Source organism: Ovis aries, chromosome Y, assembly GCF_016772045.2.
Source record: "Ovis aries strain OAR_USU_Benz2616 breed Rambouillet chromosome Y, ARS-UI_Ramb_v3.0, whole genome shotgun sequence".
NCBI classification, from domain to species: Eukaryota; Metazoa; Chordata; class Mammalia; order Artiodactyla; family Bovidae; genus Ovis; species Ovis aries.
The window spans coordinates 644,640-659,282 of record NC_082741.1 but is presented as its reverse complement, the minus strand read 5'-3'; the positions used below and the strand labels follow the sequence as shown (position 1 = coordinate 659,282).

The 14,643-nt window shown below is 54.7% G+C and overlaps 1 long non-coding RNA gene across 3 annotated transcripts; it reads left to right on the top strand.

The window, feature by feature from the left end:
• Nucleotides 1-69: 69 nt before the first annotated feature.
• Nucleotides 70-10,950, top strand: LOC121818236 (uncharacterized). Of its 3 annotated transcripts, none has more exons than XR_009598965.1 (6): nucleotides 70-507; nucleotides 1,932-2,072; nucleotides 4,401-5,806; nucleotides 6,384-6,523; nucleotides 6,800-9,190; nucleotides 9,449-10,950. It is a non-coding gene; the product is annotated as an uncharacterized LOC121818236 (long non-coding RNA). The 3 variants fall into 3 exon arrangements; XR_006058310.2 differs by having other exon boundaries at nucleotides 6,800-9,570; nucleotides 10,170-10,950; XR_009598966.1 differs by having other exon boundaries at nucleotides 6,800-9,570; nucleotides 9,978-10,950.
• The last annotated feature ends 3,693 nt before the right edge of the window (nucleotides 10,951-14,643 follow it).

Here is a 14,643-nt window from a genome sequence, read left to right as displayed (position 1 = left end):
GCGCCGGAGCCCGCCTGCGCGCCTGCGCGGGGTTTGCCAGGACCGCTGCTGACCCCTAGTGACCGAAACTTCCAGATTCCGCCCTGGCAACAGCTCTCATTGGAAGGACTGGTGCTGAAGCTGAAGCTCCAATACCCTGGCCCCCTGATGCGAAGAGCTGACTCATTGGAAAAGACCCTGATGCTGGGAAAGATTGAAGGCAGGAGGAAAAGTGGTCGACAGAGGATGAGATGGTTGGATGGCATCACCAACTCGATGGACATGAGTTTGAGCAAGCTCCGGAGCTGGTGATGGACAGGGAGGCCTGGCGTGCTGCAGTCCATGGGGTCGCAGAGAGCGGGACACGACTGAGCGGCTGAACAGAAACTTTTCTACCCACACTGACTAAACCACCCTCCGCCTTCTGACTTAGCAAGCCCTGAGCTGCCCCGAAAGCCTGTGCCCTCCGGTCCCGCCGGGTGGAGCTGGGCGCGGTCTGTCCCCACCCCGGGCTCTTTAAGCTGCTGGGTGAGCGGGCGATGGGGGGTGGTTGGAAGTGCGGGTGGTCTTGGCGCAGTTTGGAAGTCTTCGTCACTAGGGGTCGGTAGCGCTCTCTGCAAGCCCGATCCAGGCCAGCTGGCGTCCAAGGAGCCTTGCTGCCCTTGCAAGGGGCCTCCCATCGGCACTGATTATCAGGAACGCATCTTTGGCCAAGCAGAAGTGTCGTTATGGCTGGGCGGAAAGAGCGTGGGGTTTCTATGAGCCCATTCACCCTGCTCAGTCCGTAAAGACCCGTCCTGTCAATGCAGGAGGCGCGGGTTCGATCCCTGGGTGGGGAAGATCCCCCGGAGGAGGGCACGGCAACCCGCTCCAGGATTCTTGGCTAGAGAATTCCAGGGACAGAGGAGCCTAGCGGGGCTACAGTCCGTGGGGTCGCAAAGAGTCAGACATGAATAAAGAATACCGCCCGCCCCCCCCCCACCCGGCTTGTGTGAGAGGTGCCACTGGGCACACGGGTCGTGCTGGAATAGGGGGGGTGGTTCTCAAAGGCCCCCACCCCAAATTCTCCTTCGAATGCAAAAGCTATTCTTCCCTGCTTTGAGAAAGCTTCGGGAGTTGTCGACGGACGGGGAGGCCTGGCGTGCTGCAGTCCACAGGGTCGCAAATAATCGGACACGTGTGAGCGACTGAACTGAGTGATTCTTCCCCGGGATGGACTGTGATTCAAACTCAGGAGACAAACCGTTGGCTGCTGGGTCCCAGGGTTTCCAACGTCAGCCAGAGACCACCCCCCAGCCCCCAGGGACTGGTGTGAGACCACCTGAGGGCCCAGATGATGAAAGTGTCAGTACGGCAGTCGTGTCTGACTCTCTGCGACCCCGTGGACTGTGGCCCCCCAGGCTCCTCTGTCCACGGGATTCTCCAGGCAAGAACGCTGGAGTGGGTTGCCATGCCCTCCTCCAGGGAATCTTCCAGACCGAGAGATGGAACTCGCATCTCCTGCAATGTAGGTGGATTTCCCCCTGAGCCACCAGGAAAGCCCGAAGTCAATCACAAAGAACTCCCGCCCAGATCTGGAGCCTGGGACACCCACTGTGCAACCCCACCCCCAACCCCAACCCGCCTGGCCCCAAGGAAGCCTCCTTCTTTAAAAAAAAAATATATATATATATATATATATTTATTATTTTTTTTTAATTGAAGGATAATAGCATTACAGAATTTTGCTGTTTTCTGTCAAGCATCAACACGAATCAGCCGTAGGGGTCCCTATGTCCCTTCCTGCCTCTAGTCAGGTTTTTTTTCTTCCACACCAGGCAACTCTTCCCCAGAGGTCCACGCTGGCCCATCCACACTGAAGGCAGAAATAACTGCATTTTTTTTTTTTTCTTTTCCCCTAGGTGGTTGCAGAACCAGCTCGCTCACATTTTTTTTTTTTTAAATTTAAACAGGAGATTAGCTTGCTTATCTGCTGGGGCTTATCTGCTGGGCTTATCTCTATTGTTGCTGCAGTTTCGGAAACCCCCTCCCAGCCCCCAGGGCTGTACTCAGAGGGGAGCGTCTGTTCCTGGAAAAAAAAAATGTTTAAAAAGGTAATTGATGGGGAGAGGTTAGATGCAGGAGAGACTGGGACACGGGGGCTCGGGGCGGGGGCGTTGCTCTCTGCCGCTTGGAGGTGAGAGGGCTTCTGAAAGCACCTGGCTGTGCCTGGGGTCTGCGTGACCCCCACAGCCCTGGCTTTATCTCTGGCAGGTTTAGGGTTACGGGATTTCTGACGACGTCCAGGCTCACTCCCGAGACAACCCCCTCCCACCCTCCCCAGCTTCGCATCTCTCACCCCAAAGACCATCTAGTCACCCAAGACTGTCTACACTCACCCCCAGAGACCCCCCTCCCTTCAGACTTCTATCTCTGATCCCAGAGACCCTTGGGCTCTCCACACATGTCCACCAATCACCTCAGACAGCCCCGTTCACCCCAGATTTTCATACCACCCTAGAGATCCTCACTCACCCCAGCTTTCCACCACTCACCCTAAAGACCCCCATTCACCCCGCATTGGTATCCATCACCCCGGGAGTAACCCCACTCACTCTGTAATCGCTCAGGCGGGTCTGACTCTCTGCGACCCCGTGGACTGCAGCCCGCCAGGCTCCTCTGTCCATGGGATTCTCCAGGCAAGGATAGTGGAGTGGGTTGCCATGCCCTTCTCCATTCAACGGCAGCCCACTCCAGTACTCTTGCCTGGAGAATCCCATGGACGGAGGAGCCTCACCCAGACACCCTGTACTCACTCTGAATGTCCATCATTCACTGCAGAGACTCACCCCTCCCCGTTGGCCCTAAATTTCCCTCCATCACCCCCAGAGACCCTCCCTCAGTCACCCCAAATTTCCATCCCTCATCCCTCAAGACCCTTAAGATAACCCCAGATTTTTCCCCACTCTGCCCAAAGATGGCAGAAAGACCATCCCTGATTTCGATCAACCACCCAGAGACCCCAGAATCACCCCCGATTTTTGCACCCCTCAGACATAGTCCCCGAGCCTCGATGCTGAGTCCCAGGATGGGAGAGACAGGGGAGGGGTTCTGTGTCAGCCACTCAGCATCTGCAGGAGCAACCTGCCTCCAGCTCAGGGCTTCATTAAACACCCCCAGGGTTTGTAGATGAGCCTGGCGGGCTACCATCCACGGGGACGCAAGGAGTTGGACACGACTGAGCGGGTAACCACACACACACACACACACACACACACACACACACACACACACACACACACACGTCGTAGAGGGCCTGTGTGATGGAATCTCTTGATCTGAAGGTGAATTTGAACACGTTTTTGCTGTTTAGCAGCTAAGACGTGTCTCACTCTTGTACGACTCTGTGGACGGTAGCCCTGCCAGGCTTCCCCGTCCATGGGATTCTCCAGGCAAGGATACCAAACTGGGTTGCCATGCCCTCCTCCAGGGCATCTTCCAGACCCAGGAATTGAGCCCAGGTTTCTTGCATTGCAGGCAGATTCTTTACGGTCTGAGTCACCGGGGAAGCCCCTGTTTTAGGCACTTCACTCCGGTGAATAATCAAGGCATTTAGCTCTTCGCTTCTACTTACCGTCCTCTGCAGGGAGTTTGAAAGGGGCTGTCAGCTCACTAGCCATGCAGAGTCCCAGGACCAAGCCAGACAGAGCTGCGTGTAGGTTGGGGGTGGGGTGGGAGCCGCAGGGCAGGGAGCAGGTGATGGAGTTTTGGGGGGAAGGGAAGGACACAATCACCCAATTTTTATTTTTTTTTTAAGCCTGGAGTGCAAAAGTTCGAAGGATCACCCAGGGAATTCCTGAAAACCCTCTCTCTGAGTACTTTTAAAGATTACAAAAGCCAGTTTCCCTAAAAGTCAGCTTCAGTCAGGGGTGATTCCCTGGAGGGCTGTTTCCTGGGGTAAAATATCCACTTTCAGGGTAAAGAAAAAAATTCGGGGTCAGGAGGCGGGTGCTTATTTTATAGTTCCTGATCGCCGGCTGGAATTTCAATCACTGATACTCAAGAAAATGGAAATGTATTCCGCAGTGTACGTCTAGTGAAAAAGGGCTTATTTATTAATTTATTTTGGTCCCCACTTATAATGCTAATGAAGTAAGCAGGAAGCCAGAGGGCAACTGGGCTCTGGAGCTGCTAGGAACGTGTTTCGAGCTGTTGGAGGGATATTGTGGGGGTCCCAGCCGCCAGCTCAGGGAGGAGGAAAGACATACATCGCGATCACAGCAACAGCAAAGGAAAAAAAGAGTGACTTTCTGGGACAAGGAGCGAGGAATTTTCAGGCAGTTTAGACCATCAAACTTTTCACTTGTGGCGGCAGGCCCGACTTTGTGTCAACAATTTGGTAACGGCTGTCTTTTTTTTTTCTTTTTTTCTTTAAATTGTAGTCGAGAGTCCCTTTGGACTGCAAGGAGATCAGACCGTGTAGTGCTGAAGGAAATCAACCCTGAATATTCATTGGAAGGACTGATGCTGAGGCTGAAACTCCAATACTCTGGCCACCTGATGGGAAGACCTGACTCACTGGAAAAGACCCTGATGCTGGGAGGGATTGAGGGGTGGGAGGAGAAGGGGACGACAGAGGATGGGATGGTTGGATGGCGTCACCGACCTGATGGACATGAGTTTGAGCAAGCTCCGGGAGTCGGTGATGAATAGGGAGGCCTGGCGTGCTGCAGTCCATGGGGTTGCAGAGAGTCGGACACGAGTGAGCTACTGAACGGCAAGAGCAGAGTTGATTTACAGCGTTGAGTTAGTGTCTGCTGTGTGACAGAGTGATTCGTGTATACATATATGTGCTTTTCATCTTCTTTTCCTTTGTGGCTTATCATAGACTGTCAAATATAGGTCCCTGCGCTCTGCAGTAAGACCTCGCTGTTTATCCGTCATATATATATATATTTATATAATATTCCGACCTTCTCCAGGGCATCTTCACGACCCAGGGATGGAACCCAGGTCTCCCGCATTGCAGGTGGATTCTTTACCGCCTGAGCCACCAGGGAAGCCCAGGTTTGCAGCTGCCCACCCCAAACTGCCAACACTCTCCTCTCCTGTCTTCCGAGGAGGTGATATCTTTCAGGAAAGCAGTGGATGCCGTGCAGGAAAAGTCAACAAGCATGAGCTTGAAACAGAGCAGCAACCAGGGGCACGTTTTGGGCTCCCAGATACCCCACGGCCCAGGAACGCGGTCTGAAGCTCTGACAGACAGGCTGCTGCGTTTGACTCCTGCGTCTTCCCCCCGACCGACCAGCTTTGGGCTCCTGTCTCCTCAACCTGACGCAGGCTCCTGGCGCAATGCCCTGCCCCCCGGCACCCCCAGCACCCCCCACCCCCCGTCATGAGCCCATGAATCAGGACCGGGGGTGGCAGGGGATATTTGTACAAAAACACAGGGCTGGGGATGGTCAGTAACCGTGGAGCTGCACGTGGCCGTGAGTCCAGAGCAGCCATCACACCCACAGATTTGCACAGCCGCACCCCCGCCTGGCGCCCCGTGGCAGGTCCTCAGAGGCGTATCTGCCGCAAAGGGGAACCAGGGGCCACCGGCAGTGAGCTGGAAAGACCCCGTGGCTGACGCAGGCCATGTGCGTGCTGAGTCACTTCAGGCGTGTCCGCTTTTCTGTGACCCTGTGGACTGCAGCCCGCCGGATGCTCCAGGCAAGGATACTGGAGCGGGTTGCCATGCCCTCCTCCAGGGGATCTTCCGGACCCAAGGATCGAACCCGTGTCTCCTGTGTGTCCTGTATCAGCAGGCGGGTTCTTTACCACGAGCGCCTCCTGGGAATCCCAAGTAAGCTCAATGCCAAAAAAAAAAAAAAGGACCAGGTTTCGCACAGCACGCCATGTAAGGCGGCCCTTCTGCTGTTTTATAAACTATGGAGATGTCAGAGTTGCTGGCTTTTCCTACTGGTGGTCCTTTCCTTCCGCTTTTGGGTCCTTTGCCTGAAACAGGGACTTAGCAGGGGGCTCAGCAGTAAAGATCCCCGCCTCCCAACGCGGGAGACGCGGGTTCCATCCCTGGGTGGGGAAGATCCCCTGGAAGACGGCGCGGCAACCCACTCCAGTGTTCGTGCCTGGAGCATCCCACGGACAGGGGAGCCCGGTGGGCTACAGTCCAGGGGGTTGCCCAGAGTCGGACACGACTTAGAGACTCAACAACAAGGTTAATCACGTCAGGCTCAAATGGACCCGTGTGTTCGCAGCATCACTGTCCTCACACGCTGATAGCAATCAATGTGTCAGTGACCGCGTATCCATATTGATCTAACAGACGTGGTACACCCGGCTGAGGGTGGTTGCTGACACCAGGGGAACTCTCCGTGTGGGGGACAGGACACATATGGGAAAAGCCTGTACTTCCTTCTCAGGTTGGTTGCAAACGTAAAATGCTCTGAAAATAAACTCTCTACTGAAGAGAAAGTCGCCGCCTCTGGGGCTTCCCCCCACCCTCTTCCCCTTGTGACCGTGAATCCGGTGTGCCGCTGTCCGCAGCGTGTCCAGAGAATGCGTAAGTGTTCCTCCTCCGTGTTACCGCACGGGGCGGGGAGAGACGGCGGGGCTACCAGCCTGGTTCCCTCCAGAGGAAGAACATCTGTTGTTTTTGCTGTTGAGTCACCAAGTCCCATCTCACCCTCTGCGACCCCATGAATCGCAGCGCTCCAGGCCTCCCTGTCCATCACCAACTCCCGAGTCCACCCAAACTCACGTCCATCGAGTCGGTGATGCCATCCAGCCCTCTCATCCTCTGTCGTCCCCTTCTCCTCCTGCCCCCAATCTTTCCCAGCATCAGGGCCTTTTCCAGTGAGTCAGCTCTTCACCAAAGATGGCCAAAGGATTGGAGTTTCAGCTTCAGCATCAGTCCTTCCAATGAACACCCAGGACTGATCTCCTTTAGGATGGACTGGTTGGATCTCCTTGCAGCCCACGTGAAGGAGCCCAACTTTGAGGTGGCATGAGGTGACTTAGGATGCCACATCCAGACAGCATCGCAGAAAAAAACAGCCCCTGCATCGTGTCAGCCACCCCGCCACACCTGGAACCTCTCTTTCTCTTTGCCAGGTTTCCTCTTGGCTAACCCGGAACTCTGAAAGTGAGTGAAGTCCCTCCCTCGTGTCCGACTCTTTGCAACCCCGTGGACTGTAGCCCAGCAGGCTCCTCCCTCCGTGGGATTCTCCAGGCAAGGATACTGGAGTGGATTGCCATGCCCTCCTCCAGGGTATCTTCCTCCTCCAGGGGGTCGAACCTGGGTCTCCCGCGTGGCAGGCAGACAACCATCTGAGCCACCAGGGAAACCCAGACTCTAAAGATCATGCTTAATACAGCTAGATTTTTTTCTTTTTCTTTTTTTTTAGTATTTGTTTATTGTTGATGTTTGACAGAAAGCAACACAATTGTGTAAAGCAGTTAAAAGTGAAGTGAAAGTCGCTCAGTCGTGTCTGACTCTATGAACTCCATGGAATTCTCCAGGCCAGAATACTGGAGTGGGTAGCCGTTCCCTTCTCCAGGGGAATCTTCCCAACTCAGGGATGGAACCCAGGTCTCCAGTTTGCAGGGGGATTCTTTACCAGCTGAGCCACCAGGGAAGCCCAAAGCAGTTAATCTTCAATTAAAAAAAAAAAAAAGGCCTTTATTTACTTGTCTGCGTTGGAGCTCAGTTTCAGCACTGACGCTCTTCACTCCGGTACGAGTGGAGTTCGCCGTCACGGTGTGCAGGCTGTCTTGCTCCAGCACGTGGGAGCCGAGTTTCCCGCCCAGGGATGGAGTTAGCCGGGAGTGAGACTCACACCCGCAGCTGCAACCCCGCCCAGCTCCGGGGGACGGGGAAAGTGAGCTGCTTCCCATGCAAAGCGGGTTTTCCGGGCCACCAGGGAAACTCCAGTATACAGATTTCTTGGGGCAGGGGGTGGCAGAAAATAACAGATCCCCTTTCGGGGTGCTCTCGTCGAAAAGTGCCGCTCGGTCAAGCCCTCTCCAGGGCTGCTCAGTGGGTTGGTGCCCCCAGGAGCTGGTGTGAGTCTTCTGTCTTGCTGGGTATCCGTTGCTCTCCTTCCACCTGCTTCTTCGAAGCCTCATGAAGTACTTGGCTTCCTCCAGGCAAAAGGGGCTCTGCAGCTGTGGGATCTGAATACACCACACCCAAAAGTTGACATTTTTTTGGTGTCAATATTGTTCTAAGCTGAAGACCTTTGAACAGCAACAGATACGGGGGGCCGGGGGGGAAGCCTTCTTGGAGCTTCCCTATCTGATCAAAAGCAGCAATTTCTGAGAAATAGGGCTCCATAAATACCTTTCCTCCGGGGTGTATCTTCTCCCAGGTGGGGAGAAGACAGTAAAAAAAACCCCACCCCCACCCCGCAAATTCCATCTCCAAGGCAGTTATGCAGCCGTGAAGGAGGTGGAAAATTCACTGTTATCTGTGTAAACACTGTCCCACTCTCTCAACTCCCGTTTGTTCTCCTGAAAAACCCACGTATGTATCTCAAAGCCTGTTGCTTTCGGATGTGAGAGTTGGACTGTGAAGAAAGCTGAGTGCCGAAGAATTGATGCTTTTCAACTGTGGTGTTGGAGAGGACTCTGGAGAGTCCCTTGGACTGCAAGGAGATCCAACCAGTCCATTCTGAAGGAAATCAGCCCTGGGGTTTCTTTGGAAGGAATGATACTAAAGCTGAAACTCCAGTACCTTGGATACCTCATGCGAAAAGTTGACTCATTGGAAAAGACTCTGATGCTGGGAGGGATTGGGGGCAGGAGGAGAAGGGGACAACAGAGGATGAGATGGCTGGATGGCATCACCGACTCGATGGACGTGAGTGTGAGTGAACTCCGGGAGTTGGTGATGGACAGGAGGCCTGGCGTGCTGCGATTCATGGGGTCGCAAAGAGTCGGACACGACTGAGAGACTGAACTGAACTGAAGTGTGCTTTATCCATCCCCCCATCACCTCCTGAGTTAGGCATGTTGTCCTTTAGTTGCTCAATGGTGTCTGACTGTTTTGCGACCCAATGGACTGCAGCCCACCAGGCTCCTCCGTCCGTGGGATTTCTCAGCCAAGAATACTGGAGTGGGTTGCCATTTCCTTCTCCAGGGGATCTTCCCGACCCAGGGGTCAAACCTGCATGTCCTGCACTGGCAGGCGGGTTCTTCGCCACTGAGCCACCGGGGCAGCTCAAGTCAGGTATATAAACCCCAAACTCCAACCGTTCCTTGGAATTCCTCATCACTGAGTTTCTCCCCCTTGTTTCCTGAACATGGAAAGTCTGCTTTCTTCTTTCCTACAAACTGATCTTCTGTCAATTTAATTTGCAGGGGCACAGAGACAGAACCTAAGAGGATAGAGGGAAAATATATTTTTGTTTCTTTTTTCCCTTCCTTCCCCTTCCTGGATGTTTCCATCTCTGAAACTGATGCACTTGGACCCTTTCTGTCATTACAGTTTGGGCACCTGGTGGAAGTCCATGGCAGGTCGCTCAGCATCTTGAATCTGACATGATATCAGGCTACTGAAGAGTCTTGGAGCTCATCAGAGAAGGAGGCTCGTTTGGCCTGGAAATCAAGGTAGCATGTGCCATCCTCAGCTATCTGAACAGGGCTCCCACGGAGATGGGTTTTTCCGTGTGGTCAGAGTACAGGCCAGGTTGGGGGTAACAGGTGGACTTTCTGTCCACCGCAGCCATCTGGACACCAGACGGAAGGCCCAAGCTTACTGCCCCTACCATACTTAGGGTGACACCTGTGTGAGTTTCCGGGCTTGGTCGTAACGCAGCACCGCAGCCGGGGTGGCTGAAAACAGCAGAAATGTATCGTCTGGCAGTTCAGGGAGCCAGCAGTGCAAAATCAAAGCATCAGCAGGGTGGGTTCCATGCACTTAAGAGGTTGTGTACTCGGCGGAGGGAGGCCTCGGTGCTCAACGTTGCAGCTGTCTGGCCAAGACAGTGAAGAGGTTGTCTTTTCTCTGCCTTGAGATGTAGGCATTGTGCACCGGTCCAAGTTCGATCCCTGGGTTGGGAAGATCCCCCGGAGAAGGGAAAGGCTACCCCCTCCAGTCTTCTTGCCTGGAGAATCCCATGGACAGAGGAGCCTGGTGGGCTACAGTCCAGGGGGTCGCAAGAGAGTTTGACACAAATGAAGGATGCTCTACCCATCACTCCTAAAAGAAATCAACTCTGAATACTCACTGGAAGGACTGAAGCTGAAGCTCAAACTCCAATACTCTGGCCACCTGATATGAGGAGCTGACTCATCGGAAAAGACCCTGGTGCTGGGAAAGATTGAAGGCAGGAGGAGAAGGGGGCGACAGAGGAGGAGATGGCTGGATGGCATCACCGACTCAATGGACGTGAGTTTGAGTAAACCCTGGGAGTCGGTGATGGACAGGGAGGCCTGGCCTGCTGCGGTCCACGGGGTCGCACAGAGTCAGACACGGCAACAACCATGCTCTGCGTGGAGCAGACGACCTGTGACCCCCGAGTCCCACTCTCGCGCCGCCTGCGGCCAATCCCTCCTTTCCCAAGGTCCTCGATCATCCCCTTGCCCGTCTTCAAATCTCTCTCCAAACAGATGAACCAGCAGAGAGCTTCCCACAGTCTCTGTACCCTACAGACGTCCTCTGCTCGCTGCTGGGGCGGGGGAAACCCTTCTGTTATGTAACAGCTCTCACCGGAGTGTCAAACCCGACAGATGGATCTGATAGCAAACCGCCCCAGGGTCGGGGGGGGGGGGGCGCTCGCAGCCGTGGGACTGTTCTGTGACAGTTGGCCTTGGCAACCTGGCCGGCTGGAGGAGAGATAAGAGGTCATGTCACGCCGCACGCTCGCACGTTCCAACAGAGCTATGCCAGGGCGGGAGGCTGTGGCCTGTAAGGCGGTGGAACCGTCCTTGCCATCAGCGTCCCCGCCGTGAGCCCATCTTATCTTGAATTCATGCAAGACTCGAGTGTCTTTTTTTTGGACGGTTCGCTGAGTCTTATCAAACAGACATCCGTATGGGTGTGGATTCTTCTTTTTTTTTTAATGGGCTTTTTTTTTTTTTTGACTGCACTGGGCCTTCGTTGCTGCTTGTCGGGTTTCTCTAGTTGCATTGAAAGGGGTGGGGGGGCTGCTCTCTAGCAGTGGTGAGAGGGCTTCTCACGGCGGCAGCTTCTCTCGTTTGCAAACACGGGGTCTAGGGTGTGCGGGCTTCAGTCCCTGTGGGATACGGGCTCAGTAGCTGCAGGAAGAGTCTCCCCGGAGAACAGACCAAACGCATGTCCCCTACATCGCCAGGCGGATTTTTTTAACCACTGCGCCAGCAGGGGAAGAAAGTGAAAGTCGCTCAGTTGCATCCGGTTCTTTGGGACCCCGTGGACGGTAGCCCCACCAGGCTCCTCTGTCCACGGGATTCTCCAGGCAAGAATACCGGAGTGGGTTGCCATTGCCTCCCCCAAGAAGGCAGATTCTCAACCACCGGACCAGCGGTGAATTCTTCACAGCTCCTCTCAAGGACGCTCAGTGTCTCTCAAGTCTGGGCTGGCTCCTGACTGGCTCTGGCCAGCGGACGATAGCCGAAGTGACCAGACCCTTGGGAAGGGTGACTGTCAGATCAAGTCTCCCAGCCAGGGAAGAGAACGCTCAAGCTGTTGGGTTACTTTCCAAGCCCAGCGGCCGTGTGTGTGTGTGTGTGTGTGTGTGTGTGTGTGCGTGTGAAGATGCTCACACATTCCCCCGCACTCAAGCCTCCTGTTGAGAGTGGTCCCACTCAACCCTGAGCAGAACTTCCCAGGCGCACCGACGCTGTCAATCAGGAGACACGTCCCTCCGCTGCTCACGGATGCCTCCAAGCGTCATGGCATCACAAGACACAGCCGTAGCCCACCCAAGTCACCCCCACGTGTGCAGGAGGGCAGCCACGCCCGCAAGACAGAACGGCTGACGTTTCTAGCTCCGCTGGCACAACCACGTGTTCCCACCTCCGCCCCTGTTGCCTTTCTTGGCTTGCTGACTCAGACCCCGTGCCTGACAGGGTGGGAAGAAACACACGGTAGGGAATCAGCTTGTGGTTTTGCACACACCCTCGGGGCGTGGGGAAGGAGGTTTCTGGGAGGGGCGGTGTGTCATCCACAGGAGAGGTGGCGCCACTAGTCTTTGGGATTCGCGTGGAGCGAGTGTTTCCATCCTGGAATCTGGAAGGCAGCTGGGGGAGTTTGGGGCTGGGACTGGGGAGGTTTGCTTGCTTATTTTCCGCCCCCGTCTTCTCCAGCTGTATGTCCCCTTGAAGGGCAAGACTGGGGAACCTAAGAGCTCCCCGGGTAGTCCCCCAAGACTGCAGAAGCCCAGCAGGTACTCCTTCTCGGAGCTGGTAACATGTCCAGCATGCTGTCTCTCTCTCGGTTTCCCAGGAGACGCCGGAGGACATGGTGAATTTCAACCTTCCTTTGATGCCCCTTGCGTTCCCTCAAAGGACAAACAAGGGCTCCAAGCCCCAGCTTCTCTGGAGGAGGCATGGGGCAGGGAGGAGGGAGGTGGGCTGCGGGGCGATGGGCAGAGACATCCAGGCACGTTTTGGTGTCGCGGCTGGTGGTGGAGGGCTTGCTCCCGGCGTGCGGTGGGGCGACCCCAGGGACGCTGCTCCACACCCCGCAGGGCCCGGGACCCGGGACGCCCCGCCTCAGAGAGCCGTGCAGACCCAGGCGTGGGCAGTGCCGAGGCTGAGAAAGCCTGGCCTGGCGTCACTGTCTGATCACGTCTCTATCCTCTCTGCGCATGCGTGCGCGCATCCGCCCATCCAGGCGTCCGTGAGACTGAGGCTGGGAAATCCCGACCTGCGTGAGGACGCTGTAATCATCCATCTACTCGTGCGCTCTCTCTATCTCCTTATTCTGACTGTCTTCTTCTAATACCTGCCTTCTTATTCTGTTTATCTGCTTAGTACTTCTCATACCTAGCCTCTCTGTCTACGTATTGTCTCTACTCATCCTGTCTGCCTGCTTTTCTACTTACTTATTCTGTTTATCCAAATGCTTATTCTATTTGCCTGTCTATGTACTCACTCTGCACCTGGATTTTAACCCAGAGACCACAGCATTGAGCCTCTGACCTCCAGAAGGATGGTCTTGGCCAAAGCACCCCTAGTCTTGGGCCAGGAAGACCTGAATCTCACCCCGCACCGCAATGAACAATTGGAGGTCCATCAGCCAGGGCTCGATCCCTGGGTCGGGAAGACCTCCCGGAGGAGGGCATGGCAGCCCACTCCACTATTCCTGCCTGGAGAATCCCTTGGACAGAGGAGCCTGGCGGGCTACAGTCTATCGGTTTGCAAAAGAGTCGGACACGACTGGAGTGACTTAGCACGCACGCAACCACTGTCAGCTTCTGGAAAACTCAGGTTCCGACTCTAAAGTGGGGCAATTTACGCTCACTTTCTCCACGGCTCACAGATTCCATCAGCGAATATCTTTAAAAGGTGTTGGAAGGTTTTTTTTTTTTTTGGTGTGTGTGTGCGTGTGTGTTTTTAATTTGTCTTAAATTCATTTCTTTGGCGATTTCTGATCTGTTTCAACATGTTGGATCTTTCACCATGGCCCACAGCGTCTTTATCCGTGGTACTACTGCTTTACGAGGCATGTGGGAGCTTTGTTCCCCAACCAGGGATTGAACCCAGGTCCCCTGCATTGGAAGGAAGGTGGATTCTTTACCCCTGGACTGCAGGGAGGTCCTAGAGCTTCGTAGTTTTTCAAACATGATTTTACAAGGACGGTTATCACGCTGGGTGTTATTTTTAGTAGGAGTCGAAGACAGTCAGACACGACTTGTGGACCGAACGACAACACTGACTCCCAGGAGCGCTTTTGGATGCAAGCGTGAGTTGGTGTTCAATCGCTCAGTCGTGTCTGACTCTGTGACCCCACGGTCTGCCGCACATGAGGCCTCCCTGTCCTTCACCAACACCCGGAGCTCGCTCAAACTCATGCCCATCGAGTCGGTGATGCCATCCAACCATCTCCTCCTCTGTCATCCCCTTCTCCTCCTGCCCTCAGTCTTTCCCAGCATCAGGGTCTTTTCCAATGAGTCAGTTATTCGCATCAGGTGGTCAAAGTATTGGAGCTTCAGTATCAGTCCTTCTGATGAATATTCAGGCTTGATTTTCTTAAGGATGGACTGCTTTTATGACCTGAAGGGGTGGGAGGAAGTTGGCTCCTGATGGTCAACCCAGGCTTTGTCCTGCAGGACAAAGCCCACTGTCAGGACAAAGCCCACTGTCAGGACAAAGCCCACTGTCAGGACAAAGTCCACCGACAGGACAAAGCCCACCGACAGGACAAAGCCCACCGACAGGACAAAGCCCACCGACAGGACAAAGCCCACTGTCAGGACAAAGCCCACTGTCAGGAAAAAGCCCACTGACAAATCTCCCTGACAACCTCTGGGAAGTGATTCTCCATTGAGACCCTGCGGTCCAGCCAACTTTGTCCCTTACACAGACATCATGCTTCCTCTGATGCCATCGGGAGCTGGACCAAATCTCCCTGACCCTGGATGAGCAGCCAGAAAGCATCAGCTAGATGAGACCTGTCTGGGCCTCCGTCTCCAAACACAGGACTTTCAAGACCCACCAGAGGCTGAGAACCCTGGCTGGCAACATCCATTATCTGAT